Source organism: Hyposmocoma kahamanoa, unplaced genomic scaffold, assembly GCF_003589595.1.
Source record: "Hyposmocoma kahamanoa isolate Upper Pololo Valley unplaced genomic scaffold, ASM358959v1 87, whole genome shotgun sequence".
Lineage (NCBI taxonomy): Eukaryota > Metazoa > Arthropoda > Insecta > Lepidoptera > Cosmopterigidae > Hyposmocoma > Hyposmocoma kahamanoa.
In genome coordinates, this window is record NW_020654422.1 from 21,185,823 (window position 1) to 21,206,381 (window position 20,559).

A 20,559-nucleotide genomic window follows, 5' to 3' on the forward strand; every position below is an offset into this window, starting at 1 on the left:
ATGTTTTTGTTGGTAGTACGGAGGGTATTTACTTAGCAATTTATTTATAATAACTTGTATTTAAACTGAATGCTTTTCTAACTTGCGAAACCAAATAGCCGCCATTTTGCGGTAGGAGGAGCGCATCGCGTGAGCGGATACATCAAGTTACACGCCTGTTCATAATAGTTGCAAAGTCACTCAGAGCTTTCAACCGCAAAGATCTGATGCACACTTCCACTGCGTCTAACACCATGAAACATAAAATTGACAAGTCCCATGTGCCTGTAATTTCACCAACACCCTTACCCTTCAAGACTGGAACGCAGTAATGGGCACATTACTGCTTGAAGGTAGAAATAGGTAAGGTGACAATCTTTCCTGGACGCTTTTACAAGGTGGTCTATTGCTGCTGACAAATAAATAAAATTTACTATCAGAAACAAAGGTAATGTATCCGATATAAAAGTCATAAATAATTACTGTATGCACCCTGCGATTTTATTGCATCGATCGATAGGGTTAATTATAAGAATAAAATCTCTCTCACAAAATTGGTTAATTAAATGAAAAAAAACCATGAAATCTTAACGTATTTTAATAAAACGAAAAAAATGGTAATGTAACTAAATAGTTAGTAGAAATGAGCTCCATTTTCTTGGATACACAAATTTAATCTTTTAACAAATTCATTTTGAGTAACTTTTAATAATGTGTTGTGATGAATTATATTACAAATCGTATTCTGAACCTCAGCCTTCAATTCGTTTACACTCGCATAAGATTTAAGGTAAATTTGATTTTTAACATATCCCCACAAAAAAAATCTAAAGGGGTTGAGATCTGGTGATCTCGCAGGCCATCTGATTGTGCCGTTTGTACCAATCCAGGTATTAAAATGGTTACTAATGTAAGCAGTGGTGACTCTGCTGTTATGGGCTGGAGCGCCATCTTGCTGCAGAATTATTCGATTTCGCTCTTCCTCGGATAAAACATTTAACTCATTTTCATCCTCATAATTGACCCTATCGATTGATTTAATAAAAGTACAGGGTCCATTTTTTTAAAGATTTTAGCAGGTTTGATTCCCGCGTTTGTCTAGCAATTTTCGAAAATATTTGAATGCAGTATTATTTCTTTTTAAAAATAAAGGAATGTTTCCTTTAAGTAAAAATTTCTATCTCCAGTATTTAACGTACTTTCCTTCCAAGTGGCATTACAAATTTCCACCCTGTATATAGGGATAGTAGACGTAAATACAAATTACATTTAGTCTCAAATTCGAAGGACAATGCAACCGCGGCACTAAGTTGCACACATCACCTTAATCTTAAACACAAACTTTGATACTGCATGTCGTTCAAAGATTGTTAACATAAAGGCACTAGTACATTATCAAAGGCGCTTTTATCGTTATCTTGGATTATCCTAGGGTCTTCCACTAACTAGCTAGTAGCTACCCCATCAGCATTATCCTGTCTAACTATCTCGCATCCATCAATACACACTCTTCATAGCTTCGTCTAGCCGCTATTATCTTGCCCACTTCAGCTGGAAACTATTTTACGTACTTTACTTCCAGGGGTTGGTTTTACACCGTTGTGTAACGTATTTCTATTACACTTGTGGGAAATGCATGATTTGTCTTTACAGTTACTTAAATATGTTTCATTTTATTGTTCGCTTTAGAATTTTGGTATGACAGATAAAACTTACTATTTAGCTTTTTTCGCTTAAGCCATGTTTATTCGAACTGGACCCCGATTCAGAACTCTTCGATATCATTTTTAAGACTCTAAAGGCCTAAAATATAGGAACGCATTAGTCTTGCATTAAAATAAATTAATGAAATTGAACGAAATCCAGATTTTATTTAAAATAATAAGAGATTTTACTGCCTCCGTGGCCGAACGGTTACCATACCGGACTGCCACGCAGAGGTCCCAGGTTCGATTCCCGGGCCGGGAGAAATATTTGTATGGCCTACAATTGTTTCTCTCGTGAGTTTGGGTGTAATTTGTGGTTGTCTAAGTGTGTGTCCATGGCACCCGCGACACAGGGTTTCCCTAGTGCGGGGCTATGTTGAGTGTGTGCGTTATTTATTTATTTATTTATTTATTTCCTTATTATATTCTTGCTTTGTAAACAATAGGACGTTCGATAACTGTGTTCTGAATAACGTTTGTAGCCTTTGCCGGTCGAAATGCTCGAATAATCGTACGGGTGTGACGTCATTTCGGTTCGGTATCGAATACGACATTTTGACGTTCGATTCGTGTGTTGTGAATAAAAATAAAAAGAAATCGTACGATATCAAATCGAATCGGTGGACAACAGAGTTATCGTAAGGTTCTGAATCGACCTGCTGGTCTTATAACCTTTCGTCGCGATCATTCTCGGTGTTTTCTATCTAATCTCCGTGGCAATTGTTATTATTTAAATATTCAGTTGTTTTATCTTGCTATAATAGAATATAAGTAACAATAGAGCTTCTTGTAACAGACTTCGTGAAGGATAGGAGTGCTGGTGAAATTACAGGCACGTGGGACTTGTCAATTTGTCTCAAGGTAATTGTCGTAATGGCAGTGCCTCTCAGATCTTTGCTGTTTAAAGCTCTGAGTGCAATTGTTATGGACTGGCGTGTCGCTTGCCACCAGGCGTACGACTTGTTCGTCCCACCGCTTGGTTTCATAAAAACAACCGTGTTTCTTTTCATTGAGCTGACACGAACATTGTATTCGTTAGGTCTTCGATTTGTGTAAGTGTAACAGTATGTCAGTACAAAAACATTCACTTTGTAGGCTATGTTTGCGTGTCGGGTCTTGTCTTCTTCGCCCTGATTGCTTGCACGACCGCTTGTAGCCTTTATAAGATGTTTTGTTTGCTTCGGCTCAAGTGTAGCTAGTGTGTAGTAGCCTGAATTGTGTGCAGGCTTGATTGTATTCTGTTCCCTTTTTTTGTGAAAGAAATAAATGGGTTTCGGCATTTAAAGGGTATTCATTTAAACGCTCAAAGCCGTTAGCAACATAAATATAAGTAATTACGTACTTCATGGATACTTCAAATGGACAGTTCCCTATAAGAAATCGACCGCGTACACTAGTCCGTCAGCCGATGTCTACTACATAAAGCGCTATATAAAACAAGCCGTCGTCAAAAATGATCATTATGGATATGATAATGATGAAAGTTAAAGAAGGGATATTGTACATATGTATAACGTTGTGAATTATAATGTTAATAATTTATTGTACATAAAAAACACATTACATGGTATGGATTACCACTAAGCAGGTTTTGTAACATAGTGTTTACGGTTACCACCAAACAAACCGAACAAACTATGTCAATCAAAGTGTAGTTCGGACAGTGTAACAGTTCTTTTTTCAAAAAAATAAAGAATAAATGGAGAGAAAGTAATTATCAAACTTGCTGAAAAACAAAGAAATAAAATACTTGTTAAAAGTAAAAAAAACAATGGATTTAAAAGTAAAAAAAAAGTAAAATGCTATAAAAAAACGTTAAAACCTTTAAGCGTGAAGCGACTGTAAAATTAAAAAAATATAAAATAAAAATGCTTCGCACTCATGTTTTTATTGTCATAAAAGGGTTGAGAGAAGATTCTCAGTATAATTGTATGTAAGATTTTGCAACCAATTTTGTACCTTAGGCTCAACTCACTCTGACGCAGGGTCGAAGCGTCACTCGCGTCCTGTTTTTTAACTACAAACACAAATTTGTACCTTAATAATGGGAAAATAGAGATGAATATGCTATAGGCGAAAAACATGATGCGTCGTGACACTTCGACTCTGCGCCAGTGTAAGTTGAGCCTTAATGTTTATGTACAGAGTGTAAATGTAGACAAATTTGTATACGTTGTTGTAAATTCGCGATCCCTGGAAGGCAGCCTTGTCGAAGGGCAAACAAAGTGCGACAAGAAACTATCCTATTGGCTGGGTGGCTCTGAATTTTCAGTACGAGAATGTCATCAACAACATGTGACAATTCATAAATATAAAAGTATCAAATTTGAATTGACAATAGCAACATTTTTCACATATATTTTTTTATTACTGAAATATAATCTGTATCAAGCATACAATATTATATAAATTATCAATAAATACAATTAATACTATTTAAATTTAATTACTTAAACCAGCTCATTTCCAAAAATCTTTACGTTGTCTGACGTCACAACTACGAGAAAAAACGGGTAGGTTTGAATTTGTGTGTTTTCAATTATTATACGAATTTCGTTCGGATAATTAGGAAATACTGTTCATGGAAAACTGGATATGAGAGATATATTTACATTTACTTAATAAATATTTAACAGTAAGTTGGAATAATTAACTAAAAAATCTGTATGTTGTACGCATCCAAGGCCATTAAAAAATTTAAACTCTATGAATTTTTGTGTCCATGTTTTCATTTAAAATACACAAACATAGTGAAGCGGAGATTGTTTCAATGGTATACTATATACTAACTCCGAGAAATAACCATGTAATATTGTCGAAAAGAGAAACAAAACCACAATCGCAGGATTACAATTCACTTGAAAGTACGAAACCATAGAAGATAAATAAGACATTGACAATTAAAATGCAAATGTCGTGTCCCAAAATACTCGTAGCTAGGGCTTGGCTAAAAAACAAAATCGGTTTTCATTCCGGAAGTAGAGACGACATTTTGGTGGCCGGCATTTCACTCTTCTTTTTTGTTTCAAAAACTACTAGTTGAAAAATTGTAAAAAAAATGAATACGATGACAAAACAATCTACAACTACAAGGACGAATTTTATAAAAGGCACATTAGAAAAATGTGTCATTTGTCAAATGTATGACTATACTCTATTTGCAACTAAGAAGTATGTATAGTTTTGGACGTACAAGCAGCACATCATCTTTCTTGGCGACAAATCACACTATGCAATGTTCATCACAACGTATTTTATAAATGGTTCACGGTTTCACGCATAAACAAATAGAGAAAAATCCAATTCATCCGAGAACAAGGAAAACCTTCTTAACGGTAAACCCTCTATTTCGCAAGCACAATAAGTATAAGCGTATGATAAGTTTTAAACTAAAGCCCGAAACGCACGAAACAAATGTTGTCGGCAATTCTTTCCCACGGCGTCCTGCAAGGAACATCACAGACGTCTTATGCGTGAAAGATGGGATAAGGTACAAGATGAAACTGTTTTACATATTATACATTATTATTATTTTAGCCGCTCACGCAATGCGCTCCTCCTACCGCAAAATGGCGGCTATTTGGTTTCGCAAATTAGAAAAGCACTCAGTTTAAATACAAGTTTATATAAATAAAAATTATTATTCTGCATTGCTAAATAAATACCCTCCGTACTACCAACAAAAACATCTCAAATAAAATGCAGTAATACACCGCAAATCTTGCACTTAAAAAGCACTAATGAAATTTTTGGTGTACTTGGATAAATATGATAATATTCCGTTTGAGTGATTCTAACGTTTACCATGAAATTACTCCTTAAAGTATAGTTTATAAACATTTATATTCAGGGTAAACTTAAAAAATGCTACTTACAGTATGTTTTCAATAAATAAACACCGAAATCACCAGCCCAAACAATAACACACACGATTGTCGTGACGTATTTTTGAAGTTATTTTTTTTTTTAATGACAGACCTAGGCATTTAAAACTTTATGGTTTGCTAGAGTAGTTACCCAAATAGCAATTAATATTAGTTCTTTTACCTGTTATAACTTCGATATCCGATAAATCGGTATAAAATCATCACCGGCACCTCTAAGTGTGGTATGCGTCTACGGCTGCATGTATCGCGTGAGCGGATAAGAATCTATTGTAGATTCTCGGCGTTCCCATGGCCTCGAAGATTAATTTTGAAAAGAGAATATTTGCAACGAATTTGTACATATCATATCAATTATGCAACGTACGAACTAGATACTCATCGGCACCTGTGGGAGTTACGAGGCAGCGCGAGAATATTCCGGAAGACGCGCGATCTTCCTTTTTGGCCCGCATCTAGTTTGTATGTTACACTTTCGACATGAAGTTCAATATACTATGGTTACAAAAATTCATGTTCATGCTGTTCTGTGGCAATATAACTGAGTTAGTTAAGGGTTCTGGTACCACCACCGCTTTCTGCATCTATGCTTGCAGCGGCACGTTACTATCATCAATAGTATCAACATTATAACACAAACCACTAAACTGTTATGTTGCTCGTTTTTTCCAGTGAATAGTTCGTACCATTTCGCCCGGTTCCCAGCTTGTCGCACCCTTTCGCAATCGTCACCCCATCTAGCCAGAGGGCGTTCTACACTACGTTTCCCGAAACGTGGTATCCACTCAAGAACTCGCCTCTCCCATCGGTTACCAGTTCTTCGACAGATATGGCCAACTCACTGCCAACTTCAGTTCGTTTATTCTACCAGCTATATCGATGACCTTCTATTACCTTATCAATTAATTGTTGTAAATTTTATGTACAAAAAAAATATTTTTGTCGAATTCTATTCTTTTTTCTATCAAATTTTGTGCAGCTTGTGATACCCCTTTATGGGTTTGTTTCTTAAGTTAACGCCAAAACTTAAGAAACTACATATTTAAAAAGTTATCTTAACGTGCATTCACACACTCAGCCCTGGGGGCACCAAGTTTTGTAATTGTGGAGTAAACATTTTATCACGAGTTTTCGAAAGCCCTACAACAAAAGTTATGTAGTTTGAAGTAAACAATAAGCTTCTTACGTATTAGCGTAGATAGAAAAAAATATTACAAGGGTCTAATGACCCTATTATAAAATATAATAATCATTTGAAATATAAATATTTGTAACAGTAAAAATCATAAATGCTAATGTTAAAGAGCAATTACGTTTCAATTCTGGGCAAGGATCTCATCTAAGGAAAGTGTATATATAGATTATAGTCTGCTATGCTGACCCAAATCGGGAACTTAACATTTTTTCCAAGAAATATGTGTACATGTCATCATAATCACCGTTAGCGAAACGTATTATTGTTGAATATTTCTTCGGTGTTTTATAGAAAGGGCGAAATCGCTAATTCGAAAAAAATTGCGATTTTAACGACTGTTTTATATTTACGTTCTGTTTTAAATTCAATATTAAAACAATGTTTACGACGTTATACACGTGACACGAGATATACAAAATTCTTACCAACTGGGCTATAGCCTCGGTTTATAGTTGGGAAGACCGGTGGTCACGGTGTGAGAATAGATGCTGATATAAGGCCAGTCTTAGCAAAGGAAATTTTCTTAGTGTTGTTCTATCTTTGTATAACATAAATACCATTGCAAAAACATCATTATATTCAATAATATAAACATATACCTACTTAAGTTGGGAATGAAAATCATAACTGTATACCACAGACGACATAAATATATCAACACAGGTGTTTGAACCGTTGAATTGAGAGGCAACCTTAAATTCTCCTACTGAGCTACCATTGCTCTTAAGTAGGGAAAACTATAATTCATTTATTCATTGTTTCATGTGGATTAACGAAGGTGTCATATACTATTATTCCAGCACATGAACCCTGTTAGGGCACTACAATGTCACTTAACTAATTTAATAACTTAACTAATTTTATTATTAATCTCGTACACAATTGTGAGAGGTGAAGAGATTTAACTGCCTCCGTGGCCGAACGGTTACCACGCCGGAATGCCACGCAGAGGTCCCAGGTTCGATTACCGGGCCGGGAGAAATGTTTGTATGGCTTACATTTATTTCTCTCGTGAGTTTGAGTGTAATTTGTGGTTATCTATGTGTGTGTCCATGGCATGGTTATGTTGAGTGTGTGCGTTATTTATTTATTTATAATTATGAGATATATTATAACTATTTATAACCAATTAAAAAAAAATCATCACTATAATTAACATTAAAAACTTAATAAATATTTATTTACTTATTACATTGCATTATCTTAATGTACAATACGTACATTAAGGTCTTAACACTATTACATAACATGGTCTAACATAAACCCTATGTGCCCTACGTCACTATGTGCATTTATTATAACCGAAAAACTCCAGCAAATTATAAAAAGTGTTCGACAGTAAAAATTCTTTCAATTTGTTGACAAAAATATGTTTCTGTTGTAAATTTTTGTTGCCATATGGTGTGTATCTAAAGAAACAATCTGCAAATTCGTAAAAGAAACAACTAATCTTTTTCTTTTTCTTAATCTAGTTAAATAAGTAACTACAAAAATAGTTGACTATATTTTCTTCAAAATTTACAAATTTCTAATATATAATTGAAGTCAGGGTTAAAAATCTTTAAACTAAAAAAGTGTGGTCTACAAGTTTCAGTTCCACTTATATTCATCAATATTCTTATGCATTTTTTTGTAAAATAAAAAGTTGTCAGCACACGTGCTACCCCATATAACAACACCATAACTCTACCAAGCACATGCATAAGCATAATACGTATTAATTCACGTGTCGTTATGTTTAATTTTAAATTCTGATCTATTAGCCAGTCTATTATTTGTTTTAGGGAAATATTAGTTGTTGTTTTAATTCATTACTATCTTATATGTGTCAAAGCTACTGTTATTTGGAGTAAAAAATATTTTGAAACGTATAATTTGCACAAAATAAAATCGTACTTCCGCCAACGAATAACGATAAAGAAGCTTCTACCATCCAAAGAGGTAACATTGGCTGCTTCATAGGCATTAATACAACGACTGCTGAAGTTACCTCCTTTTCTAATAAAAATAAATAATAACAGTTAGTTTACAAATAAAATACAGTCGAATTGAGAGTACACCACGTATACTAGAACGTTTAATTTGAAAAAGGAATGACTTCATTCATCTTTTGATTTCAATTAAACATGCTGTATATGTGGCCTGTGATTTATATGGCCGCTGTTGTCATAATTCAATCTTTTCATAGCGTTCAAAATATATCCATGAATATACAGAATTATATACAAATAAACCTTGAAAGTACTAAAAGAACTAAGTATTACAGACGACCTTCAAGACGAGTTCCTTTTTATGAGCATACATCATCATTACATTCTTCCTGATGCGTAGTGCAAAGAAATGAAATACACTGCCGGTGTATGTATTTCCTAAAACCTACAATTCAGGGCTACAGTGAATAAGTATTTTCTGAACAATCCGTAAAAAAGGTATTTGTGAATCGCTTTTGATGATTCTTTTTTGTTGGAAAGAGTGTACCTTAGTTATTAGTCCCATTAAAATCCGAAGAAAATATTCGGTTACGATTTCGGTTTCGCACACTTTCCGATCACCGTCCATGAATTTTCAAGGTCGGTTCTTTTTTTTTAAAGTGATAAGCTTATAATAATAACGCATAGAATGATAGTTTCATATCAAACGAACTGTTACAAGTGAGGCAAAAATCAAATTCATGTAGGCTAGTTTTAGTAGTAGGTTAATTTTCGGTTTTAGTGAATATTTATACAAAAATACAAGTTGAAACGCGTTACTTCCTTGTGGAATGTGATGTTAGTATCTATTTTATGTTTGTCTGACGTATTTTTACACTCATTTACCGCACATTTCGTCATTTTTAGCTAAAATTCTTGATCTGTTCGCGGTGCAAGTTGACCTTGAGCACTGAAGGCCCGCCCGCTCGTGTAGGCCCTTTTGGCGCGCTTCAATTTGCCTCACTTAGCGTGTGCGGACTAGATTTCTATGCGTTATTATTGTAAGGTTATAAGTTACATTAAAACATTAGTTGCACGCCGGGTCATAATTATCATATGATGTTATAGCGTGTTTACACAGCGTCGACTGCCGCCTTCAGCAGACTACTTCACCTTGCTGAAGGAGGCGCAGTTGACTCGCTGTTTACAGTAAGCCGACAACGCATCCTCGAATTCGGCCGAAGGAATTGCCAAACAGTGATTATACCTCGTCGACTCGTTCGACGGTCGTCAAACGAGTCAATGTTTACACTGATAGCTTGCCGTCTTCGGTGGGCAAGCGAAGGCGACTAATTGACTTAATGTAAACACGCCGCAACGACGATATGCGTTTGTCTAAAAAAACACGTTTCGCTCTAGTCTTGAATAACCCCAAATTGAAGTTTTCATGAAACACACACGCCGTGTAGTGTGTTCCATTTCCTTGCCGTACGAGAAGGAGGAAGCAAAGCATTTCTTCCCAAAACTTGTACCAAAATCGCCTATTCAGTAAAAGTTGCTATTTTTCCCATCTTAAAGGCTTCTAATACCCCGTTCCCGCCCCGGGCCGGTTGTCATTTGTCTGCTCCGTAGGCAAACTTCGGCTCGGTGTTTGAAAGCACTATATTATATCCGGCCTTCTTTATCGTCTTCTATCTTCTATAGAGATGTGATTGCGTCGATAATTTTCAAAACTAATTTATTTGGACTAAAAAGTATAGATTTCAGAAATTTAGGAACTACGGTAATTTCCGAACGCTGTTGCTCGTCTATAAGTTATCGCATTAATGATCGATGTAGTTATGATAATTAAATACGAAACTTTATTAATGAATGTCTAGCGTTGTATGTTCGTGGTATACTAGTTCTCCCAATGTTGGATGTTTATTCACTACATCTGCATTTAGAGTCGAAAATGCATAAAATCTTTTTTTGTCTACTTGTACCATCAGCCAGTAGGTACTATAAATGGTAGAATATGTACTGACTTGTTTCATCGGTTATGATGTAAAACAAGTATGTATGTGTTATGGATGTGGAGGTGTTTTTGTTATGATTCTATTTATACTTATAGAGGAATCCTTGGTTCTAGCAAAGTTAAACTTAAAACTGTATTAACTTATCTTCAGGTTAACACAGCTATGCTGTGCCTCCGACTGTGCCCGGATTCACCTACAACAATTTGTATATTTGCTGGTTCGTAAATTGCCATTTCATTTGTAAAATAAATTTAATGTATTTATTTATTTTTAATCGACTTCAAAAAAGGAGGTAGTTCTCAATTCGACTGTTTATTTTGTGTACGTTACGTAATTACTCCGGTTTTAAAGAGAGTATCTCAGTATGTTGAGTGTGTGCAATATTATTATTATTTGTTCCATTTAAATTTGAATAAATCATTCCGCCTCTAAGTGCTTTATTTGGATAAGAAAACGGCCGCCATGATGATGACGATGAAGGGCGGTAAACTAGGAATAAATCCGGTTTCGCGCATTTTCCAGTAACCGATTTCAATAAAACTTGGCAAAAAGATGTTTCATGAACTTTTGAGGTCGGATTTTTGTATAAAAAGGTTATTGTATTGACTTTTTAAAGATATTTTAATACAACCAATAAGAATGTCTACTATTGTATCTATCTACTATTGTACGAGGAATACAATAGTAGATAAATTTGAAAGAAAAGGTACCACAAACACCCTGACGAATATTTTTAAATATAATGAATCGTATCTATCGTATGACTTTATTTGTCACACGAAAGTCATAAAAATAATACGATCTGTATATGAAACTAATTATATATATATACATGGAATTTCATAATTTATTATACCACTCACCCTCAAAAAGAATCTCATGGACGTGTACATTCTACCCATCCTCATCTACGGCGTACATACCTGGTCAACTGGTTAAGTTTTGATTATAGTGACCCCCTCTACCGACCCTTAGGGGTACGAGAAGGGCATAATAACTTGTACAAGCACGTACCTTCTCAGTCAGATCCAGATCCCAGATCAGCCTGTCTGCACAGATTTCATCCGGTTCTGCAAAGACAGGAAACGACCACGCGGCCGACCAAAGTGTCGATGGAGAGACGAGCTAGATACACGCCTAAACATCAGTGAAGCAAAACAGATAGGTTACGGAGGCCTTTACGCAGCAGTAGGACAGTATAGACTTAAAAAAAAACAAAAAAGAAGAAATTTTATAAGGATAAGAAAAGGAATTTAAGCATAAAAAAAAATCGAGTAATTTCATTTGGATAATCTCTAAGGCTCTCTCCTGAAAGTTGTGATTTTGCAGATGTGGCCTTATACAGCAATGGTCCGAAAATAAGTTTAAATAATTTCTATTTGATATTTGAATTGAAGTCCAATATAATGTAGCCTGAAATATTTTGATCGTTTGAATAGAGTTATCGATATTGCATTTAAACATCCCTATTGGAAGCGACGCGGTTCTTTACACTGGATTTCTTTTTAATACCGCATATTTAAACTCCTTATGTAGCAGACTGCCGAGGCCACCAACTTAATGTATCTTTGATAACTTACTTTATTCTTTTAATATAGACGAATTTTATACTTAGTTATTTTATTTGTAAAATGTGAAACATGAAGTAGGTGTTTTGGTAGCCATTGAAAGGTCGACGCTTCGACTCCCTGTCGATAATAATGATAATAGTGTGCTTGACAATCACTGATCACATTGTTAATATTATTTAGAAAACTTAATTTCCCAAATTAGTCCTACCAAGAATCGAACCTGAGACCTCCTCATTCAGCGCCCAGAGTATATATCATTCTCCCGTTACGCTACTACTTGTCGTAATACTCTGGAGCAAAGATAAGGTCTCCGATGGAACGAGCTCTCCTATTCAATAATGTATTAAGTATAGTAGAATATTCAGCCGCTTTATATAGATACTCGAGCTGTATGTGCTCGGAAATACAGTCGTAAGCAGGAAATTCCATTCCTGGTCTGAGAGCATAATAAAAAATGACGAAAAGCGCTTAGTACGCCTGAAGGGTATATCGGCCAAGTAGACGAAGAAGAGGGGGTCACGAAAAGGGGGCAGGCGGAATGAGTTGATTATGGAGCCGAAGAAAGTGTTGTAAGAGACGTAATGGTACCTGGATTACAGCCTAAATCTGATGATTTCGAACGAGTGGACACAATTTACTCATTTGACGAAAAAGACATTCACGTAGTTCAATTCAGAGTTGGTAAATTGAGATGTAAATAATTACTTATACCATTAACGTAATGTAAAACACGATAATTAATAATGAAATATAATGAAGCTTACTAAAAAATGATAAAAACAAAACTCAACCAAAAACATGAGTTCTCGGTAACTTATCTGCCCATAAAAACCGTCGCCAAGGGCGGTAGGGTCCACAAAAACAATAAAGTGCTATAAATCACACAAGTTTAATACACCCCACCGCAACTTGACTTCTCTACATTTAGTTTTGTGGATTTTGAATATGAACAATTCGTTTTTGTTAACTTTGTTTATTCATTAAGATAAAACATTGCCAGAAATTACACTTTCCCTGGCATCGAATCATAAATCAGAATTCTGGGAGTTTTGAATTTACAGTATCTTTTATAAGTTAACAAGGTTACTTCAGGACATTCCCCATTTATTAGCAGTGAAGCTTCTCGAGAAAGAATTCAAAACGTAATGTAAGCATTTTATGATAACAAGTGACGGGATGATTAAGTCGTGCACCTGGTGGTAAGCGACACGACCGCAGTTGCAGTGCCACTCAAAGCTTTAAATTGCAAAGATCTGAGGGGCAATCCACTGCGCCTGTCGCCCTGAGACATACGTTGGCAAGTTCCATATGCCTGTAATTTTACCAAATGCACATCTCAGGGAGTAGTGGCAGTGCCCCTCAAGTGTATGCGATTTAAAGAACTGCAACTGTTGTGTATAGACTTAGTCATCCAGTCATTTGATGTAAAAACGTTTTTTACTTTAAACTTACCTTGTTAATTTTAATTCTAAGTCTATCAAAGCTCCTTTTGTTTTATTATTGTTTCCATACATATCCCAAACAGGTATAGCTGGGTATAGTATGACGTCACAGCACACGAAGGGTCGAAAAAGGCATTATTATGAATTAATAAAGGATTCTGACCTTTGTTCCATGACTTAGGATGGATTTTCAGAATCTATTGTCTTCTAGCGTAGTAGGCTTGTGGGTTGGAATTGTAGTTATAGAGGATCTGAGCATTCAGTTATTAATAACATGTGTTTTGCTTTTTTGGTCGCGAAGAATATCCGAACAACATTGATACTTTTGACATGTCTTTCTTAGGTTTTCGCGATTGTTGCACATAGGAAATGAAACTATTTTTCCGGATTTAAATCGCGTATATTTGTTTTTTCAAACAAACCTACGTTTCGGGCCCTTTACAGGTCCCATGGTCACGGTTGACTGGGGTGGTACAGTCTTCAACCAGTTATGTCTAATATTGATGCAAACCACCCTATTTTTTCACTATAGTTACAATATTCATTAATTAAATACTTTATTTTTAATTTTCATTCAATAAAATAATTTGTAAAACTTAATATAGCGTAAATTGGAATGTTTTCTTTGTAAAATTAAAAATAAGGTATTTAATTAATAAATATTGTAACTATAGTGAAAAAATAGGGTGGTTTGCATCAATATTAGACATAACTGGTTGAAGACTGTACCACCTCAGTCAACCGTGACCATGGGACCTGTAAAGGGCCCGAAACGTCGGTTTGTTTGAAAAACAAACATACGCGATTTAAATCCGGAAAAATAGTTTCATTTCCTATGTTTTTCTTTTTCTTTTTTTCCCTAAAAATTTGGCGTGGTCATATTTATAAATTTAAATACCTGGGTCACGATCATGATCAGTTCGATCTGGTGGAAATTGAAAGAAAGCGGTGAGCCCTTGCGGTAAGAGCTAATATATTTGCCCGCAGGTTCACACGTTGTAATAAAGAGGTCAAATTAACAGTTTTCAAAACCTACTTTCAAACCTTTTACATGTGTAGCCTTTTGGTGAAGTATAGCAAGGTGACCCTAAACTCCTTGAGGGTCCAATATAGCGTTTAGTAAAAAAGTTAGTTAGTTAGTAGTAGTAAGCGTGACGTGTGAGCGGGGGTTCCAACAGCATCCTGGCCATTTTCAGTAATAGTTTTGACTGTCGTATCCAAACCCACTGAATGGACATACATGTAATGAAATCTTGTAGTGCATGTACATTATTTCAATTTTTTTTTTCTTAATTAATTTACTAATATTTAATTTAATTTATCATAAGTGAATTAATTTAATAATTTTGTCTAATTTGTTTATATTGGATTTAATGTAATGTATGTGTGTGCTGATTAATTTGTATACGGATGTAATATTCCGAATTAAATGATTTAAAATTCAATTTGAATATTTAAGGTAATTGAGAACAGGCATGTTTTAACGCGGACGAGGATGACACACGCTGCGTTCAGAACGCACGGTAACGCGAGTTTGGTGTTTGCTGTATTTGTCGAATAGGTAAATAAGGCAAATAATAACACACAATAACGCACACACTCAACATAGCCCCGCGAGAAACTCACGACAGAAATAAATACTTTGTCACGCATGGTGAATTTTGCCAAATATATCAAAAAACGCAAATGCAAATAGCTATGTGATGTGCCACCATCATGTAGAATGTTTGTAAATCAAATCCGATGGAAGACGTAGCGTCTTTTAAAGCTAGTATAGTATAAGTATAATTTTAAGATACCATGCAATTGTCTGGACTTGATAAATCTTAATAGAGAAATTCAAATAAAGTAACTTAATAGAGAAAGTCATATGCCGCTACAGGGATACGAACAGACGATTTTTCAATTGAGATGCTTCCGTACGCTCACTAGGCTATCACAGCTTACCTTCGGAGTCAGGTGAGATTTAACTTAAGTAAACATATAAAGAAACACGAACAATAAATCGTTTAGTACAAAAATCAACCTAACCCAAAGACCGTAAAATACAATCTTCACTAAAAATTAAATCCAACTAAAACAATGTTGAAAGAGCAGCTTGAAATATTTATGAAGCATTTTTATTAAGCTTGTCCTCTTGTGTTGAATGTACCTAAATAGATATATAATGTATTTAACCGTTTGCAAGATTATGTAAGAGTTACATTTATTTACAAACAAAGCCTAAGAAAATAATTTCTATACAAAACTTGTGCGATTTTTTTCGAAATCTGACAATGGCACCGTCGTCAGTTGTTCTCTGATATAGACCCGAGAACTGCATGAAGTTGATAACGACTTCATGCATCAACAGCGTACAGTTGAAACCGACTTCACGCAGCCGAGATCCACTGCAGGCATGCAGTTAATCTGTTAGCAACCTAAGTATATAAAGAAAAGGAAGTAGCTCCAGCAACAGATACCACTGCGATGAAGAAGCTGGTTGTCGTGGCATTTGAAGCAAATCCTTGATAATTGCAGATACCTTACTCAGTCCAGCCTAGGACCTCTTTGAGCTGATGGTCAAAGTTCAACTTTAATTGGAAGTCGTTTAGAAAAAATTTGGAGTTCCAGCAAATGTTAGGTTTCCTTAAGAGCCCTCTAAGAGGTCGAAAGAAGTCTGAGCTCCGTTTGCGAATTAAAATAAACTCATAAACTCTCGACGAAAGAAACTGAAAACTGGAAGGAAAGTTTTAAAATGTGTTTATATCCAATTCGGATTTATATTTACATTTCTTAGAATACTAACACAAGTGGTAGCCTAGTAGGGGAGCGGTTGCTTCTCAATTCAAAGGTTGACGGTTCGAATCCCTGTGGCGGCATACACCAATTACTATAACCTCTAAGTAACGTATATTTGTGAATTTTTAATGACTCTTGCTAAACATGCACTTTGAAGACGGTTCCTCATCAAATGTAGGTTCAACATGGCGGATTACGGCCTAGAACCTCACCTTAGCGGAGACCCGTGCTCAATAGTGGGACTTATCACGAGGTGATGATGATGTTGATGACATACAATCCGATTGATACTCAGACGATTTACCTGATGAACACCTATCCTGGCTACCTATCCTTGAAAAAGAAAACCTGTTGCCTCTCCCAATTTTGTTTCGTCACAATTCTGTACAAATAAATGACGCAATGGTATGTACAGATACGCTAACCAACAGGTAAAATTAGTCATATCGCAAATCTCTTGAAGCCTGTTTCAAACTATGGAATTCCCTGTATAATAGAGAAAAGTGGATATTGATAATAGTTATGCCTAAACTCTTAACAGAATACGGGGACCCTTTCGATAAGTTTTCAAGAAGAAAAAAGCTACAAAAATCAACTGAGTCAGCCCCCATATCAAATACAGATGTAATATTCCGAGAATCGTGTTATATTTCAGGACGGTAAATCTCAAAATCAATATAGCTTATGAACCAAAAATTTCCTTATGGTCCCTATATAAATATGTGATGAGATAAGTAATTTGTAAAAAAAAGGCATTTTTTGCACAGAAATCAAACAAAAATTGTTGTTTCGTTGACTTAGCCGACATAAATACAACACAATAGATTGTTTCGCTGATTACTTGCTGTAGCGATATCATTCTACCTTAAACTCCAGTATAAGATTGATTGAAGTAGAATGAAAATCATCCCAAAAATAAGTACCTTATCGGAAAAAAAATCGTAGCAAGCAGGAAAGCGGTTGCTTCTGAAGTGAATTTGCGCGTATCTGTGATATTCGTTTTTAAGTTACATAAAGAAAAATATAGTGATATCCATGATTCTTTGTATAGAGTCCCCAACCCGCATTGGAGAACTTCGACCTAAATCGTGACTTTAGAGGAGATCCGTGACAATGGGAGGTATAGGCCTAGCAAGGAAAAGAGAAAAGCTCGGTCTACGTAAATTTATTAAACGTATAAAATGAAAGGAAAAAGGGCTGTAACAAAAAATTATAAAATGATATAGAAAAGTACATATAGTATGAAAATAAACCTACTAATACTAAACATACAATCCACTCAGTTATACATAAGGATTTGTATTTCGTTTCATTGTACGAAACGAAAAAAAACTGGACAGCAAGTTGGTTAAATTTCATAAAATGTATTATAAACAAAATTAATAAAATTGCCCACTTTTGTTAATGCTGATAGACTCAGTTTCTTATGAAGATGAATTCATTGTATTGGACCTAAAAAATCGGGATAGTAGAAGTTGGTTAAATTTAATAAAATTATTTTTAATACAAAATTTAAAAAAAACCGACTTTGTATCTTCTATGGTTTCGGATTTCCCCATACTGTTCCATTAAAAAAAAGCACTGTTTAGTCTGATTTTGATCAAATTCGTTGTTTTGAAATAGTTCTAAATATAACAACTAATATTTAGTAGTTTAATAGCAACAAAGGCGAACAATCAAAACCCCTTCAAAGTCGTAAACACGCGCTAACGTCTTCCACTGAATTTGCGATATGTCGCAAAAAAATTCACGAGCGCACGAATAACAAAAACTTGGTCCTAAGTCCCGCGGGAACATTATTGTGTTACAGTGTAGAAATCTTTTAATATGCTATTTGCAGTAGTGTAACTTCTGTGAATAAAAAGAGTATTTTTTGTCAATTTGTCAGGCTTTAATCGTCCCATTTTAATGCTGAAACATCAGCATCAGGAATGGGAATGTGGTCAATTCAAATAGAAGGTAGGAATATGAGAGAACATTAAAGTCATCCACTACTACACCGACATCCTCATATAACACTTGGTTTACGGCATTTCTCTAATCTGTAATACGCACGTACTCCACCCTGTCCCAGCATCCCCGGGGCGGACGGAGCCAGTTGGAACTGGTTCGATCAGTTCCCCTGACAGGGCACCATAAATTCCCGTCGCAGGCATCGGCTCTGACTGAAGGTTGAGTCTGATTTCCCCCGTGACGTCATGGGCAAGTTTTTAAATTGCCTCATTTATTTCGTGACCTTGGTCTATATATCTTTGGTACTGGTCGATGAAAAGCTGATGTTGTGCCGGTAATTTATTGTCGTAGTTATTTTTGTGTTTTTTATGTATAAACTGTTTTAAAGTTTGAAATAACCACATCAACACCTGTCGTATTACTTGGTAAGTATGTTGACAGTTAAACATTAGTAGTGCGCGAAAAATCCTGATCAAATTTCAAATGCTTCAAGTAACATTTGTGTTTCGGGAGAGTAAATTCGTTACTCGCAACATTTATTCACGACGATTAACAAACTCGCAAAAAACTTAATTTAAATTCAAACTCAATAAATACACTTAAAAACTCCACAACCGTCTACAAATCATCTAAATGAGAAGTCCTTACAATTCAATCTTTAGCTGCAAAACTGCGCAGTTTGCGTTGCCAAAAGTTGCGCTCGCGACTTCAACTTTCTAATTAAGTTGAATCAACTCCGAGTTAACATTTTGAGACGCTGATTAATTACGAGTAGATGCTTTTACTCAAATTTCATTGTAGTGTTGTAGTTTGTGTTGTAAGTTTCTGTTTTTCTTGATACTACAAGATATTTTCATCATCATCATCATTATCTATAACTGCCTATATGGCCAAACGGTCACCATACTGATCTGTCACGCAGAGGTCCCGGGTTTGGTTTCCGGGCTAAGAGAAATATTTATATGGCCTACATTTATTTGTCTCGTGTATTTGGGTGTAATTTGTGGTTGTCTATGTGTGTATCCATAGCACCCGCGATACAGGGTCTCCCCAACGCGGGGCTATGAATGTGTGCGTTATTATTATTATCAATCCATCATACGTTCCACATCTGAACACCGGCCTCCCCTAAAGTTTAGGCCCTACTCTGTTACGTTGGCTTATTACCGCTTGAAGACTTCACAAGTTTCCAAAAGTTGTGAGCCTTCCTCGACGTGAAGATTTCATCACAATATTTACTTTCGCTGTTGACGGGAGGTATTGCTATTAAACATTTATAAATAATAATAATAACGCACACACTCAACATAGCCCCGCGCTAGGGAATCCCTGTGTCTAAGTGTGTGTCGATGGACACACACACACAACCACAAATTACACCCAAACCCACGAGGGAAATAAATGTAGACGATAAGAATATTTCTCCCTGCCCGAGAATCGAACCTGGGACCTTTGCGTGGTAGTCCGGCATGGTAACCGTTCGGCCATCGAGGCGGTTAATAAATGTACGTAATTTAGAGAATAAAGACATAACTCGTTGCTGCCGGAGGAATTTCAACCAACCATCTCCTTATTGGGAATCAACGGTTGTTCTACTAGGCTATCACCGCTCTCCACATCAAACATTTCAAGTTTATACTTAACAAAAAATGTTAACTAACATTAGGCGTGTTAAACTTAACAATACTGTGATAACCTTCAAGCGGAGGAATCATCGAAATCATTACAGATTTATATCGAATTTTGCATTAAGGAAACATTCTTAACCATCTTTTTTAACTTACTAAATGACAACCGGAAGCTATCGGACAGTCATCGTGACATTTAACTTTCTGTCTCTTCTATGTCAGAAGACATGACATTATTATCTATCAAAAGGAGTATAAAAAACCACCCTGTCATTCAATCGCTTTTCCTATTTCCTGGTTAGAATGACCCTCTAAAATCAGAAACTAACCGACTACATTGCAAAGATTTTCATGCAGTTGTGTTTTTATGTTAACTATAACTTTTGTAGGACAAAACGTGAATGCCAAATTTTACTATAACTTGGTGATATTGCATCCGGCTTGAAGGACCATATTCAAATGCTACGAATCCAAGATGGCGGCGATAAACGT